We start from the raw sequence: 17,640 nt of genomic DNA, 5'->3' as shown, positions 1-17,640 counted from the left end.
CTCAGTCTTGCCATGGTGTATGACTTTTGATATTAAACTTTCTTCAGCAACCTCACCTTGTTAGCAGAGTTTGGCTGTTCCTCACCCACTTTTACTCCTCCTACACATCTGCTTTTGTTTCAGCTGTTTGTGTTTCAACCTACATATTAAATTGATGATTATTAGCACCTGTTTGGTATAATTGTTTAATCATGCACCTGACTATATGCCCACAAAACCTCTGACTTTGTGCAAGTGAACCTAGAATAATTGATGCTATTTTGAAGTCAAAGGGTGGTCAGACCGAATATTGAATTGATTTAGATTTAGATTTTGTTTCTATTCACTTACTTTGCACTATGTTTAAAACTGATAAATAATAACTAACATTTCTATATTTGAAAGTATTCTTACTTTACAGCATTTTTTCGTACCTGCCTATTACTCCTGCACAGTAGTGTGTGTGTGTATATATACTGTGTATATATGTATGTATGTATGTATATAACAGAATTTATGCTTACCCGATAAATTACTTTCTCCAACGGTGTGTCCGGTCCACGGCGTCATCCATAACTTGTGGGAATATTCTCTTCCCCAACAGGAAATGGCAAAGAGCAAAGCAAAAGCTGTCCATATAGTCCCTCCTAGGCTCCGCCCACCCCAGTCATTCGACCGACGGACAGGAGAAAAAACAGGAGAAACCATAAGGTGCCGTGGTGACTGTAGTTAAAGAAAGAAATTCATCAAACCTGATTAAAAAACCAGGGCGGGCCGTGGACCGGACACACCGTTGGAGAAAGTAATTTATCAGGTAAGCATAAATTCTGTTTTCTCCAACATTGGTGTGTCCGGTCCACGGCGTCATCCATAACTTGTGGGAACCAATACCAAAGCTTTAGGACACTGATGAAGGGAGGGAGCCAATCAGGTTACCTAAACAGAAGGCACCACGGCCTGCAAAACCTTTCTCCCAAAAATAGCCTCCGAAGAAGCAAAAGTATCAAATTTGTAGAATTTGGCAAAAGTGTGCAGGGAAGACCAAGTCGCTGCCTTACATATCTGATCAACAGAAGCCTTGTTCTTGAAGGCCCATGTGGAAGCCACAGCCCTAGTAGAGTGAGCTGTGATGCGTTCAGGAGGCTGCCGTCCGGCAGTCTCGTAAGCCAATCGGATGATGCTTTTTAGCCAAAAGGAAAGAGAGGTAGCAGTAGCTTTTTGACCTCTCCTCTTGCCAGAATAAACGACAAACAGAGAAGACGTTTGTCTGAAATCCTTTGTTGCTTCTAAATAGAACTTTAAAGCACGAACTACATCTAAATTGTGTAACAAACGTTCCTTCTTTGAAACTGGATTCGGACACAAAGAAGGCACAACTATTTCCTAGTTAATATTCTTGTTGGAAACAACCTTTGGAAGGAAACCAGGTTTAGTACGCAAAACAACCTTATCTGAATGGAACACCAGATAGGGCGGATTACACTGCAAAGCAGATAACTCCGAAATTCTTCTAGCAGAAGAAATAGCAACCAAAGACAGAACTTTCCAAGATAACATCTTGATATCTATGGAATGTAGAGGTTCAAACGGAACCCCTTGAAGAACTGAAAGAACTAAATTCAGACTCCAGGGAGGAGTCAAAGGTCTGTAAACAGGCTTGATCCTGACCAAAGCCTGAACAAAATCTTGAACATCAGGCACAGCTGCCAGTCATTTGTGTAACAAGACAGATAAAGCAGAAATCTGTCCCTTTAGAGAACTCGCTGATAATCCCTTATCCAAACCTTCTTGTAGAAAGGAAAGGATCCTAGGAATTTTGATCTTACTCCATGAGAATCCCTTGGATTCACACCAACAGATATATCTTTTCCATATTTTATGGTAAATTTTTCTAGTTACAGGTTTTCTGGCTTGTACCAGAGTATCTATTACAGAATCTGAAAACCCACGCTTAGATAAAATCAAGCGTTCAATTTCCAAGCCGTTAGCTGGAGGGAAACTAGATTTGGATGTTCGAATGGACCTTGTACTAGAAGATCCTGTCTCAGAGGTAGCTTCCATGGTGGAGCCGATGACATATTCACCAGGTCTGCATACCAAGTCCTGCGTGGCCACGCAGGAGCTATCAAGATCACAGAGGCCCTCTCCTGCTTGATCCTGGCTACCAGCCTGGGAATGAGAGGAAACGGTGGAAACACATAAGCTAGGTTGAAGGTCCAAGGCGCTACTAATGCATCCACTAGAGTCACCTTGGGATCCCTGGATCTGGACCCGTAGCAAGGAACCTTGAAGTTCTGACGAGACGCCATCAGATCCATGTCTGGAATGCCCCATAATTGAGTCAACTGGGCAAATATCTCCGGGTGGAGTTCCCACTCCTCCGGATGGAATGTCTGACGACTCAGATAATCCGCCTCCCAGTTTTCCACTCCTGGGAGGTGGATCGCAGATAGGTGGCAGGAGTGATCCTCCGTCCATTTTATGATTTTGGTCACTTCTCTCATCGCCAGGGAACTCCTTGTTCCCCCCTGATGGTTGATGTAAGCAACAGTCGTCATGTTGTCTGATTGGAATCTTATAAATCTGGCCTTTGCTAGTTGAGGCCAAGCCCTGAGAGTATTGAATATCGCTCTCAGTTCCAGAATGTTTATCGGGAGAAGAGACTCTTCCCGAGACCATAGCCCCTGAGCTTTCAGGGAGTCCCAGACCGCGCCCCAGCCCACTAGACTGGCGTCGGTCGTGACGATGACCCACTCTGGTCTGCGAAAGCTCATTCCCTGGGACAGGTGATCCTGGGTTAGCCACCAACGGAGTGAGTCTCTGGTCTTCTGATCTACTTGAATCACTGGAGACAAGTCTGTATAGTCCCCATTCCACTGTTTCAACATGCACAGTTGTAATGGTCTTAGATGAATTCACGCAAAAGGAACTATGTCCATTGCTGCCACCATCAACCCTACTACTTCCATGCACTGAGCTATGGAAGGTTGTGGAACAGAGAGAAGTTTTGACTTTCTGACATCTGTCAGGAAAATCTTCATTTCTAAAGAATCTATTATTGTCCCCAAGAAAGGAACTCTTGTCGACGGAGACAGGGAACTTTTTTCTATGTTCACTTTCCATCCGTGAGATCTGAGAAAGGCCAGAACGATGTCTGTGTGAGCCTTTGCCTTTGAAAGAGACGACGCTTGTATCAGAATGTCGTCCAAGTAAGGTGCCACTGCAATGCCCCTTGGTCTTAGAACCGCTAGAAGGGACCCGAGTACCTTTGTGAAAATCCTTGGAGCAGTGGCTAGCCTGAATGGGAGAGTCACAAACTGGTAATGTTTGTCCAGAAAGGCGAACCTTAGGAACTGATGATGATCTTTGTGGATAGGAATATGTAGATACGCATCCTTTAGATCCACGGTAGTCATAAATTGACCCTCCTGGATTGTAGGTAAAATCGTTCGAATAGTTTCCATTTTGAACGATGGCACTCTGAGAAATTTGTTTAGGATCTTTAAATCCAGAATTGGTCTGAAAGTTCCCTCTTTTTTGGGAACTACAAACAGATTTGAGTAAAAACCCATTCCTTGTTCCACGGTTGGAACTGGGTGTATCACTCCCATTTTTAACAGGTCTTCTACACAATGTAAGAATGCCTGTCTCTTTATTTGGTTTGAAGATAAGCGAGACATGTGGAACCTTCCCCTTGGGGGTAGTTCCTTGAATTCCAGAAGATAACCCTGAGAAACTATTTCTAGTGCCCAGGGGTCCTGAACATCTCTTGCCCAAGCCTGAGCAAAGAGAGAGAGTCTGCCCCCTACTAGATCCGGTCCCGGATCGGGGGCTACTCCTTCATGCTGTTTTGGTAGCAGCAGCAGGCTTCTTGGCCTGCTTACCCTTGTTCCAGCCTTGCATCGGTTTCCAAGCTGGTTTGGTTTCTGAAGCATTACCCTCTTGTCTAGAGGCTGCAGAGTTGGAGGCCGGTCCGTTCCTGAAATTGCGAAAGGAAAAGGGTTTTACCCTTGAAAGGGATATTAAGCAATTTTGTCTTGGAAGATACATCCGCTGACCAAGACTTTAGCCAGAGCGCTCTGCGCGCCACAATTGCAAACCCTGAATTTTTCGCCGCTAATCTTGCTAACTGCAAAGCGGCATCTAAAATAAAGGAATTAGCTAACTTAAGTGCGTGAATTCTGTCCATAACCTCCTCATACGGAGTCTCTCTACAGAGCGACTTTTCTAGTTCCTCGAACCAGAACCACGCTGCTGTAGTGACAGGAATAATGCACGAAATAGGTTGCAGGAGGTAACCTTGTTGTACAAAAATCTTTTTAAGCAAACCCTCCAATTTTTTATCCATAGGATCTTTGAAAGCACAATTATCCTCGATAGGAATAGTAGTGCGCTTGGCTAGTGTAGAAACTGCCCCCTCGGCCTTAGGGACTGTCTGCCATAAGTCCTTTCTGGGGTCAACCATAGGAAATAATTTCTTAAATATAGGAGGGGGGACAAAAGGTATGCCGGGCTTCTCCCACTCCTTATTCACTATGTCCGCCACCCGCTTGGGTATAGGAAAAGCGTCGGGGTGCACCGGAACCTCTAGGAACTTGTCCATCTTGCACAATTTTTCTGGAATGACCAGGTTGTCACAATCATCCAGAGTAGATAGCACCTCCTTAAGCAATGCGCGGAGATGCTCTAATTTAAATTTAAATGTCACAACATCAGGTTCTGCCTATTGAGAAATTCTACCTGAATCAGAAATTTCCCCATCTGACAAAACCTCCCTCATGGCCACTTCAGATTGGTGTGAGGGTATGACAGAGCAATTATCATCAGCGCCCTCCTGCTCTACAGTGTTTAAAACAGAGCAATCGCGCTTTCTCTGAAATGCAGGCATTTTGGATAAAATATTTGCTATGGAGTTATCCATTACTGCCATCAATTGTTGCATAGTAACAAGCATTGGCGCGCTAGAAGTACTAGGGGTCTCCTGCGTGGGCAAAACTGGTGTAGACAGAGAAGGAGATGAACTATGTCTACTCCCTTCATCTGATGAATCATCTTGGGCAACTTTATTATCTGTGGCAGTACTGTCCTTACTTTGTTTGGACGCTATGGCACAATTATCACACAATTTTGAAGGGGGAGACACATTGGCTTCCATACATACAGAACATAGTTTATCTGAAGGCACAGACATGTTAAACAGGCTTAAACTTGTCAATAAAGTACAAAAACCGTTTTAAAACAAAACCGTTACTGTCTCTTTAAATTTTAAACAGGGCACACTTTATTACTGAATATGTGAAAAACTATGAAGGAATTGTTCAAATTTAACCAAATTGTCACCACAGTGTCTTAAAGCATTCAAAGCATTGCACCCCAAATTTCAGACCTTTAACCCTTAAAATGAGGAAACCGGAGCCGGTTACAGTTTTAACCCCTCTACAGTCCCAGCTACAGCCTTTGCTGCGACTTTACCAAACCCAGGGGGGTATACGACACCAAATGAAGCCTTCTAGGAACCTTTTCAACTACTTTCAGACCCACACACTTGCAGCTGCATGTCCTGCTCTCAAAAGTAACTGCGCAGTAATGGCGCGAAAATGAGGCTCTGCCTACTACAGAGAAGGCCCTTCCTGACTGGGAAGGTGTCTAAACCAGTGCCTGACGTAAAAAAAAAACGTTCCCCAAAGTTTATAAAGTGTGAATTTCAACATAAAGCTGTATAAAATGCCCAAATAAAGCAATTGATCTAGCTCATAAAAGTGTCTACCAGTTTTATAGCCCATATTTAGCCCTTTATTCTGTTTGAGACTAAGAAAATGGCTTACCGGTCCCCATGAGGGGAAATGACAGCCTTCCAGCATTACACAGTCTTGTTAGAAATATGGCTAGTCATACATTAAGCAGAAAAGTCTGCCAACTGTTTCCCCCAACTGAAGTTATCTCATCTCAACAGTCCTATGTGGAAACAGCAAACGATTTTAGTTACTGCTGCTAAAATCATATTCCTCTCACAAACAGAACTCTTCATCTTTTTCTGTTTCAGAGTAAATAGTACATACCAGCACTATTTTAAAATAACAAACTCTTGATAGTAGAATAAAAAACTACAACTAATCACCACATACTCTTCACCATCTCCGTGGAGATGCTGCTTGTTCAGCGGCAAAGAGAATGACTGGGGTGGGCGGAGCCTATGAGGGACTATATGGACAGCTTTTGCTGTGCTCTTTGCCATTTCCTGTTGGGGAAGAGAATATTCCCACAAGTTATGGATGACGCCGTGGACCGGACACACCAATGTTGGAGATATATATATATATATATATATATATATATATATATATATATATATATACACACACGCGCACAATTAATATTTTTTGTATGTTTTGTGTGTATATTTGTATTTATTTTGTCATATATATAATGTAAACTTTTATTAGTGCCTCTTAAAGTTAAAGTTAATCCTAGCATTTGTAAAACGCTAGGATTTACTATTGAAACAAATAAAGGGCAATTTAATTCATGAAGTATAAGATATTTCATGTAGAAAGCTCCTTTATTTGATTCAATCGATCGCCGTTCTTAGCTGCTACAGCAGAGCACGGCTAAAACATTTTTTGGCTAAGAGGTGACGTTTTCACCCCTTAGCCAATAGCCGTGCGGTAAATCCGGCTCCTATGGGCGCCAAGCCGGATTTACCGCACGGCTATTGGCTAAGAGGTGAAAACGTCACCTCTTAGCCAAAAAAGTTTTTAGCCGTGGGCTGCTATAGCAGTTAAAACCGGCGATCGATTGAATCAACTAAAGGAGCTTTCTACATGAAGTATCTTTTACTTCATGAATGAAAGTGCCCATTATTTGTTTCAATAGTAAATCCTAGCGTTTGTAAAACACTAGGATTTACTTTCACTTTAATGTTGTATGTTGCCTACATAATGCATTACCGAAAGTAATGTAATTAACACCTATATACATGCTATCTGTACATATTTTTATGTAATTGCATGCACTGCTCTTATTAATCAGGTTACATTAGTATTACTAAAATGAATAATTTTCTTTAGACATATATTACATGATTATTATTACTACTAAGAGACAAAAAAATGATATGTAGCTACAAAAATAAAAATGTCAGAATAGACTGTGTCATTGCACTGCCCTTGAAACATTGTTATATTCTGTACATTGATAACAGCAACTTTCTGACTCACTGCACAAGTCAGCAATTCAGCTAAAGATGCATTTATACAAATTGATTAACAGTGACGTGAAGGTGAATTCGAGAGAAATATCTAGCCAACGACATCTTCTCATGTAGTCTAAATTTGCCTCCAAAATATAGAAAGTTAAATGAAGACAAAATTAAAGGGACACTGAACCCAGATTTTTTTCTTTCATGATTCAGATAGAGCATGACATTTTAAGCAACTTTCTAATTTACTCCTATTATCAATTTTTCTTCATTCTCTTGCTATCTTTATTTTAAAAGCAGGAATGTAAATCTTAGCAGCCACTCCATTTTAGGTTCAGCACCATGGATTGCACCTGCTTATTGGAGGCTTACATTTACCCACCAATAAGCAAGCATAACCCAGGTTCTCAACCAAAAATGAGTAAATTAGAAAGTTGCTTAAAATTACATGCTCTATTTGAATCATGAATGAAACCAATTGGGTTTAGTGTCCCTTTAAGAGAAAAAATAAATGAGAAGACAAGCAAGTAGCCCACTCTATCTCTGACTAAGGTCTCTTTCTTTCTGATTTTACCTTTTAAAGAGTATATTTAAGGAATGGTGGTACATAAATATATAAATATGAGAATATATATATACTGTGTATATATATATATATATATATATATATATATATATATATATATATATATATATATTTGCAAATAAAGGGATATCTATAGAATCAAGAAAGCAGAGAAGCAAAAGCATATGGAAGTTGTTAAAATAGTTGCATTCCCATATTGGTGTGTAAACAAGAAGGTTAAGATTTGAAACTGTAATCATTTTTTAGCAGAAATATAAATGATTATTCTAAGACCACCAGGAGCAGCTGCTGAATTTGAGATAAGTGGGTCTTAGGACCACTACAACAGTTATATCTTTCCTGAGCTGATAATGAAGAGTGCAGTGCAGCAAGCAACATGTTTATTATAGGTAAAAAAATGCTAATACAGCATAAATATATAGTTATTTTCTACACAATGTTGAATTCCAAGGACCTAAACACTTTTCAAACTTGAATCTCATAGTTTAACAAATGTTTGATTGCAAGTCTGAGACATGTACACTTCACACCTAACATATCTGCACTAGTATAACCAAAATGAACACTATTTAAGGATAGGGTTTTAATGTAAAGGGACATGAAACCCAAAATTTGTCGTTAATGATTCAGATAGAATATACAATTTTAAACAAATTTCCAAGATACTTCTGTTATCTAATTTGCTTAATTCTCTTGGTATCATTTGTTTAAAAAGCAGTAGTGCACTACTGGGAGCTATTTAATGCATTGGGTGAGCCAATAGCATGAGGAATATATGTGTGGCCACCAGTCAGCATCTTCTGTGTCTACCTAGGTATCCTTTTCAACAAAGGATATTAAGTGAACAAAACAAATTAGATAATAGATATTATAGCACAACAAATATATTGTAATTATCCTGACGATAAGAAGAACTTGTGGAGTTTTCTACTTTAAAAGGACACTAAACCTGACAACCAAATCACAATACTTTTACTGAATTTCAACCTTCTGTGGTCAATGTTATAGCTCCAGTCTTTTTTCCCTCTCCAGGGAAACTAGCAGAATGGCTATTTGTCAGGCAGGTCACTTATGCACATGCACCCTAGGTTTATGGGGCTTTTACATAAGCAAATTAGCTGAGCTGTCCAATAGAGAGCACCTGACTGTGTCCCAAATTTATTACCTCACAGTGCTCTTTTTCTAAGGATTTACTGTATATAACTAACTATATATTCAGCCAAATGCCAAACACAGAATGTAAGATGATAGTTCTATTGCAATCTGTTAATATTTGACCAGCCATAAGATTGTGCATCTTTGGAAAAAGCTTCCTAAACAATTGCCGAAATTGCTAAATAAATAATAATCTATACTCCGGTCCTGCTCCACGGTCATCCCTGCTCAGCGATCACCTCTGTTCCGCGCCACCTTTGCTCCAGATGAAGATAGAAGATGTCCCTGTGCTGGATAAAGACTTTCACCGTCTGGAAGAAGACCTTCGCCGCCGGATCTGTGAGTACCTATTTCTGGGTTAGAATTAGTTTATTTTTTTATTTTTTGGGGTGTGTTTTTTTTTTTAGATTAGGTATTTTTTTTTTTTTAATTGGTAGCAAAATAACTATTTGTAAAAGAACTGATTGCCCTTTTAAGGGCAATGCTCATACAAATGCCTCTTTAGGGGCAATGGGTAGCTTAGGTTTTTTTTATTTTGGGGGTTTGGTTGGGTGGGGGGTTTTTACTGTTAGGGGTAATTGGTAATTTTTTAAGGTAAAATAGCTGTTCAACTTAGGGCAATGCCTTACAAAAGACCCTTTCAAGTGCTTAGAAGTTTAGTTTAGATTAGGGGGTGTTTTTATTTTGGGGGGTATTTTTACAGGGGTATTAGATTAGGCTTAATTTTTTTATTTTTGATAATTTTGCTTATTATTTCCAGTAATTTTCAATAGACTGCCCTCTGGACAGGCTTATCGCCGAGTAATAATAATAATAATAATAAATTAATCTCTAATGACTACATACTTTTGTAATCTTTCCCTTACCTGTTATGTTTCATTCCTAAACTTCTTTTGTAAATTCTAAGTTTGATATATATTTATATATTATATATTTATTTATATATGTATGTATTTATATGTGTATATGCGTGTGTGTCTACAGAGACATTTTCAAGACACTTCTTCACAACTTGACAATTTGGGGGATAATCCAATAGCCTCTGAATCTAACATTAGAATGGGTATGTCATTTGGGGAGACATGAGTTTGGTTAACCTCGAACGTTTGGCAGGGGAGGGCAGTGTCCCCAGCAACAATGGAAACATAGGTTCTTCTCATATCTTTAAGAACCAATCACAGTTTTATCCTATCCATAGTAGAGGGAGCACATTAGAAACCTTTTTCAAGAGAGTGGAGAGAGATTTAATTAAACTTAAATCCAATGTTGGTAATGACATACTAAATCTGACTAGGTCAGAGAGAATTGCACTCAAAGAACTTAAAGCAATGAATGATATAGTCTTTCGCTCTGCGGACAAAGGCGGGTCATTGGTTGTAATGAATAGGTCAGATTACATCAATGAAGCATTACGCCAATTATGTAATATGGATGATTATATCCCTTTACATACTGACCCTACTAATGCCTTTCGCAGTGAGCTCACGGATATCTTGGACGACGGTTTGGAGGATGGGCACCTTGATCATAGAACTTTTGAGTTCTTAGTTGTGGATAATCCAGTTGTGCCCATCTTCCACCATCTGCCAAAGATACATAAATCTCTAACTGAGGTGAGAGGACACCCTATTGTTAGTGGCATCAATTCTCTAACTGAACATGTTTCACAGTGGGTTGACAGCCTCTTACAACCACTTGTATTGAATTTACACAGCTATATACAAAACACTAAGAGTGTCATATATATCTTAGAAAATTTGAATTGGAAATATAGCTGTTTCAAATGGGCCACTATTGATGTAGTGGCCCTATATTCATCTATCCCACATAGGGAAGTTTTAGAAGCCATTGCATTTTTTCTTGAATATTACGCTAACTTTTCCAGTGAATTCCAGAAATATATACTAAGGGTTATGAAATATTTACTTACCCATAATTTCTTTTGTTTTGAGGGTGATTTCTATCTCCAGAGATGTGGGATAGCTATGGGGGGAAAGTTTGCCCCCTCTTATGCCAACCTGTTTATGGGTTGGTGGGAGCTGTCCCACATCTATGGGGATGGAAATCCCTTCAAAATTTCCATTTATTATTATGGAAGATATATTGACGATTTGCTTTTGATTTGGCAAGGTTCAACATCAGATTTTGCTTCTTTTATTGAATATATTAATCTGAATATGATTGGATTACAATTTACTAGTGAACTAAGAGACAATACCATTCATTTTTTAGATATTACTCTAAGTGGAAGGAACTATGGAAGGGAAAATCTATACTGAAATATATCGGAAACCGATCACTGGTAATCCCCTGTTGCACGCAAAAAGCTGCCACCCTAAACATGTCCCATTTGCGGTGGCAAAGGGCCAGTTTATAAGGGTTAAAAGAAATTGCTCATCAAATAGCACATATAAACAGCAGTCACCCGACTTGTGTTTAAGACTCAGAAACAGAGGATATCAAGAGGGAGTAATTTCCAAGGCTAAGAAACAAGTTGACCAAATGAACAGAACACACTTGATACACAAAACCAAAAATACCAATAAAGATCACAAGGGTGTAACTTTTGTGACCGAATACACCAATGAATATACTGAAATATGCAACATTGTCAAACAACACTTTAGGTTTCTGGCTGCAGATGATAAGTTAGAAGAATGTATTTCTAAGGGTCTTCATTGCTCATATAGAAGAACTGCCACATTGGGGAATATGCTGTCCCCTTCAGTTCTCCCCAAATTGGATAGAACTAAAAGTTCTTGGCTAACACACAAGGCAATATTCAAGTGCTTTAACAAATGTAGGGCTTGTGAGTATGTCTTACCGTCTAATATTTTTAGATCAGAAAGCATAGGTGAAACATTTCCATTGAAAGTTGCCTCAAATGTACTTCAACATATGTCATTTATGTGTTGACTTGCACTGCATGTCATTTGCAGTATGTTGGCCTGACAACTAATGAGATAAAAGTTAGAATACAAAATAATTTATCTACCATAAAGGCAGGTCAGGCTACTACAGCCCTTGTACAACATTTTGCTAAATATCATCAGAAAAATATACAAACTTTGAGATGGCAGGCTATTGAACGTATATTGTGTCCGCCAAGAGGAGGAGACAGAGATAAGTTGCTGAGAAAGAGGGAGATATATTGGATATTTAAACTTAGGACTCGTCTTCCTACTGGTCTTAATTTCGAATATGACCTTATGAATTACTGGCAGTAATGTGCATCTGCCTAATGCTCAGCAACAATCACTGGGCCTTTGAATATATGAATGAACATATATATATATATATATATATATATATTCACTTATACACTTTAGCTTTATATTGGGTATTACATCTAGTATTTTTCCTATATTACTGATGTATATTTGACATTTAGGATTTAGATTTGTATTAAACATTTGTACTCCCATAAATATTTTGTACACTACATTCTATTTTTGTCTATTTGCATTTTTTCTATTTACATAAAGTTGTGCACACTTCGTAAAGTTATACATAGACTACTATTGTATATAATAATAGTTCAATAATAGTTCAATGTAAATATATGCATGTAGTTAGTTACTTATATAGTGTTGAAAAAGCATTCAGGGTGTTGAACAAGTGATTGCCCTATTTTATATTTAATATTTGCATTTTTGGGCACATATTATTCTAAAGACAAGACTTAGACATTTATATGTACAGTCACACCTGTATGTACTATTCAGCTCACTACTTAATTCATTGTATTGTTGTGTTGTTGTACTTCTGCAGGACTTGTGAAATGAGAAATGTCTAGCACAGTGATTTTTAACCTTTTTTTTGCCGTGGCACACTTTTTTACATTAAAAAATCCTGTGGCACACCACCATCCTAAAATTTTAAAAAAAATCACACATTGTAGCCTAATACAGCATATATATACACATACACACAAACACACACATACTGTATGTATTGTGCTGTTATGCCATGCCTCCTACAAACTTCCCCTGCACTGGGAGTAAAAAACAAGCAAAGTTTAAAAAATATGTCACACTGTTGTCAGTCTGCCGTGGCACACCTGAGGATCTCTCACGGCACACTGGTTGAAAAACACTGGTCTAGCACTTCAAATTTTGTAGCAAGAAATTTGCATCACTAACACTCCCTTGTTTTTAAACTAATCAGGGTTACCCTGCTGCTTTTTAAGGTGCACAGGTGTATTGTATGATAGCTATGATTACGGCCCATGGGCCGAAACATGTTAGCTGATACTGTGTTTTTTTATGTTGCTTGAAGTGCCCCATGGATCATATTGTTTTTAACAGATTTGTTAAATAAAGACTTTGTTTTATGGAAGACTGCTTACTGCACCTTTTTTCGTACTTGTATATATATATATATATATATATATATATATAATGTAACCAAAAAACATGTCATTCCAATGCACTTGAACACCTGTGGGTGGATAGCTTTAAATTAATTGCATACACTTATTGAGAAACCTAGTCCATAAAATCACATTTGTATTAAATGTATACATGTCGGTAATTTGATGGACAATAGTTCTGCCTCCACAGAATTAATATACAGCATTCATTACAGTAACCAACTGAGACAGTGTGTACATAGAAAACTCTATACCATTAAAGCATTTAGGCCTAATGAAGGCATAAGGCAATTTTATAGATGTGTTTCTCCAATAAATCTATAAGCTAATGTTGGAAAACGTTTCTACGTCTGAATTTATTCTGAGGGGCGGGGGAATGAATGCTGGTGGTTTAATTCTGATTTGTATGATGGGATTTCTACTACATAATATTTGTTTACTTTGAGGAACACATAAGTCAGTAGCATGATGCAGCAACGCAAACTGTGATAGAAATGGAAGATTTAGGCTTTATTTACTGGCACAGAGTGTAGGCACTGTATGCATCACTCCACAATGACAACACTAAATTGTTTAATTGCATAGTTAAAGTCAACTCCAGGGTATCAATGCACTATTGGGACCTAGCTGAACATATCTGGTGGGCTAGTGACAAGGGGCATATGTGTTTAAAGGGATAGTCTAGTCAAAATGAAACTTTCACAATTCAAATAGAGCATGCAATTTTAAGCAACTTTCTAATTTACTCCTGCTGTCAATTTTTGTTCGTTCTCTTGGTATCTTTATTTGAATGTAAGCTTAAGTCAGCCCATTTTTGGTTCAGCACCTGGGTAGCGCTTGCTAATTGGTGGCTACATTTAGTCACCAATCAGAAAGCGCTCCCCAAGTGCTGAACCAAAAGTGGGCCGGCTCCTATGCTTACATTTCTGATTTTTCCAAATAAAGATACCAAGAGAACGAAGAAAATTTGTTAATAGGAGTAAATCAGAAAGTTGCTTAAAATTGCATGCTATATCTGTATCATGAACGTTTAATTTTGACTAGACTATTCCTTTAACCACCAATCATCAGCTAGCAACTAGTTTCGCATTGCTGCTCCTGTAGCTGCCTAGGTATTCTTTTCAACAAAGAAAAAAGTAAATTTGATAATAGAAATTAAATTATATCTCTCTGAGCTAGTAAGTCCTTTAACCCCTTGAGTGCTAACGACGGCTCTGATCCGTCGCAAAGTTTCTCACTCAGGTGCTAACGACGGCTCAGAGACGTCGCTAGCACTCTCCCACCTTAAGGGAGATCTGGGGGCTCCCACCCGCTCCTACCCCGGCGATTGTGCCTGTAGAGTAACAGGCATCGCCGGGGCTTTCCGTTTTGCGTGGTGACATCATGCGTAATGACGTGATGACGTCACCGTGCAACTTTATTTAAAAATGACAAAGGACAATATAGGGAAAGGGGGCATGCTGCTTAGAAGCCTGTATCTCAGGCATCTAAGCAGCTACAGACACCAAAGACCCACCGTTGGAAAGGTAATCGCCTAACCGTTCCAACGGTATAAGTCTTGGGGATCTGAAAAGAAAAGAAAAAAAGTAAAAAAATAAATATTTTAAAAAATGTAAAATTTAAAAAAAAACTCAAATGTGCTTAGCACCCAGGTGGGAAAGTGCTTAGCACTCAAAGGGTTAAAGAAACATTCCACTAAAAAAAAAAAAAAATCTAGAGGTATTTATGTTATCTTATTAATTATTAATAATATTTTATACTAATATGATTATATTAGTTATGTCAGGTACCAATTAGTTACCAACTACAGGAGATAACTGAATTAAGAGGCTGCCTAGAGGACTGTACCAGGATACCAAGGATGGGCTGTAACTTTCACAGAGGATGTTTGTAAATAACCTAACGAGTAGTACATAATAAACTTATTTTGTAATATTTTTTACTTTTTTTGTTTTTACAACCTTAAAGTGTTTACAATTCCTTTAAGTTCTTTCCATTAAAGGGACACTGAACACACATTTTTTCTTTTGTGATTCAGATAGAGCATGCAATTTTAAGCAACTTTCTAATTTACTCCTATTATCAAATTTTCTTCATTCTATTCTGAAGCAAAAATTGGCTGGCTCCTTAGCTTAGATGTCTTCTTTTTCAAATAAAGATAGTAAGAGAACGAAGAAAAATTTATAATAGGAGTAAATTAGAAAGGTGCTTAAAATTGCATGCTCTATCTGAATCACAAAAGAAAAAAATTGGGTTCAGTGACCCTTTAAAGTGAAGGTAAAGTTTGATGAATGAAAGAACGTTTTTTAAAAATACTATTAAAAACAGGGGCACTTTCATTCATCAAAGTTTACAAAGCAGCTGTTTTGATTAAAAACTTACCTCACTTCTTTGCACAGCCAGAGCAGCTTCCCCCACCCGGAGATCCTCTCTTCACATGTCATCAATGACAAATCCGGCTTCCTCCAATCACGGAATGGCCTCAGGAAATGACTACCATGGGGGGGAAAGCCGTGATTGGAGGAAGCTGGATTAGTCATTGATGACGCGTGAAGCTGCTTTGGCTGTGAAAAAAACAAAGGTAAGTTTTTAATCAAAACGGCTGCCTTCTAAACTTTGATGAATGAAAGTACCCTTTTTTTTAATAGTATTTTTAAAAAAACGGCTTTCACTCAACAAAGTTTACCTTCACTTTAAGTTCTAAAAGTCTTTTTTGAGAAAATAATAATAATAATAATAAATGTTTATTGGAATGCTGTTTTAAAACTCTAAGACATTTTAAAAGGTGGTTAAATGTTGACTTTAATGTTCCATTTTTAAAGGAACTCATGCAATAGATATACACTTGCAATAAAAAGATAAAACGCAACACAAGCAAAGTTTAAATGGGTCAACATGTTGTAATTTGCCTTGGATTAGATAAGGATGGTCTACAATTTGTCTCACATATCCTCTGAATGGTTATAAAGAGCACAAAGCTATATTTTGTCCTCAAGTTACCTAAATGCAAAAGAACAATTGCTACAATGTTACAAGGATATCACAAAACAAAAACTATTAATTTTTATCTTTAGTGGATTGTCCTGATTGCAGAGCTGTCAAGTCCCACTATGATACAGTATGACACTATTTAATGTATTCTCTGCAGATCACACTATGGGGCTGAATTATCAAGCTCCGAATGGAGCTTGATGCCCCTGTTTCTGCGTGAGCCTTCAGGCTCACTGGAAACAGTAGTTATGAAGCAGCGGTGAGGCTGCGGTCTTCAATCCACCCGATCCTATACGATCGGGCTGATTGACACCCCTGCTAGCGGCCGATTGTCTGTGAATCTGCAGGGGGCGGCATTGCACAAGCATTTAGCTAGAACTGCTTGTGCAATGTTAAATGCCGACAGTGTATGCTGTCAGCATTCAGCGATGTCTGTCGGACATGATGCGCTACAACATATGTCGGACAGACAATGATAAATCGGCCCCTCTGGATTAGAAAAATCACACAACAGATAGGAGAACTCAGTTTGTTCAAATATCTTACTGTGCTACATTACGAGTGGAGCACTATTTAGCGCTCCCGCTCGAGCGCAAACTTCATTAGACGGAGGCTTTTTCCTTGCGTTTGGTAGCATGTGTATTACGAGTTGAATGTAAAAAGTTTGCACACAAGCAAAATACGATGCACGCTAACCAAATATTGCGACCGTGTAAATGTTTTCTCCCTATATAAGTCAATGGAGAGCTCAGAAGAAATAAAAAAAAAATAGCAGTTACTCAAACTTCACATTTTAATGTTTGTCACATACAGAGCAATGTAATTTTTATTGTAAATACATATTTATATATATATATACATATATATATCTATTCCTACAGATATATATGTATAGATATCTATTTTACATTAACAGTATAACATATATATATATATAAATATATATTTAATATTAAAAAAAAACATTATTTTCTATGTGAAGAACATAGGAACGTGATTTTCCATTCCTATGTTCTCCACATAGAAAATAATGTAATTTTTATTATTAAATATTTATTTCTACATATATCTGATACTGTTATGTAAAAAAGATATCTATACCTATATATGTATTGGAATATATATATATATATATATATATACAGTATATAGAAACTTGTATTTACAATAGAAGTACATTATATATGTATGTGTATATATATATATATATATATATATATATATATATGTTAGAGCCCTTTGCAGCCCTTTTTTTTTTTATCAAACACTGTATTCCATATACCTTTGAGCCCTTATAACTTTTTTAATATATATTTTTTAATTATTATCAGATAGTGTAAATGCACTTTTAAAGGGATA

Source organism: Bombina bombina, chromosome 6 (assembly GCF_027579735.1).
Source record: "Bombina bombina isolate aBomBom1 chromosome 6, aBomBom1.pri, whole genome shotgun sequence".
NCBI lineage: Eukaryota > Metazoa > Chordata > Amphibia > Anura > Bombinatoridae > Bombina > Bombina bombina.
Note: the sequence above shows the minus strand (reverse complement) of the source record.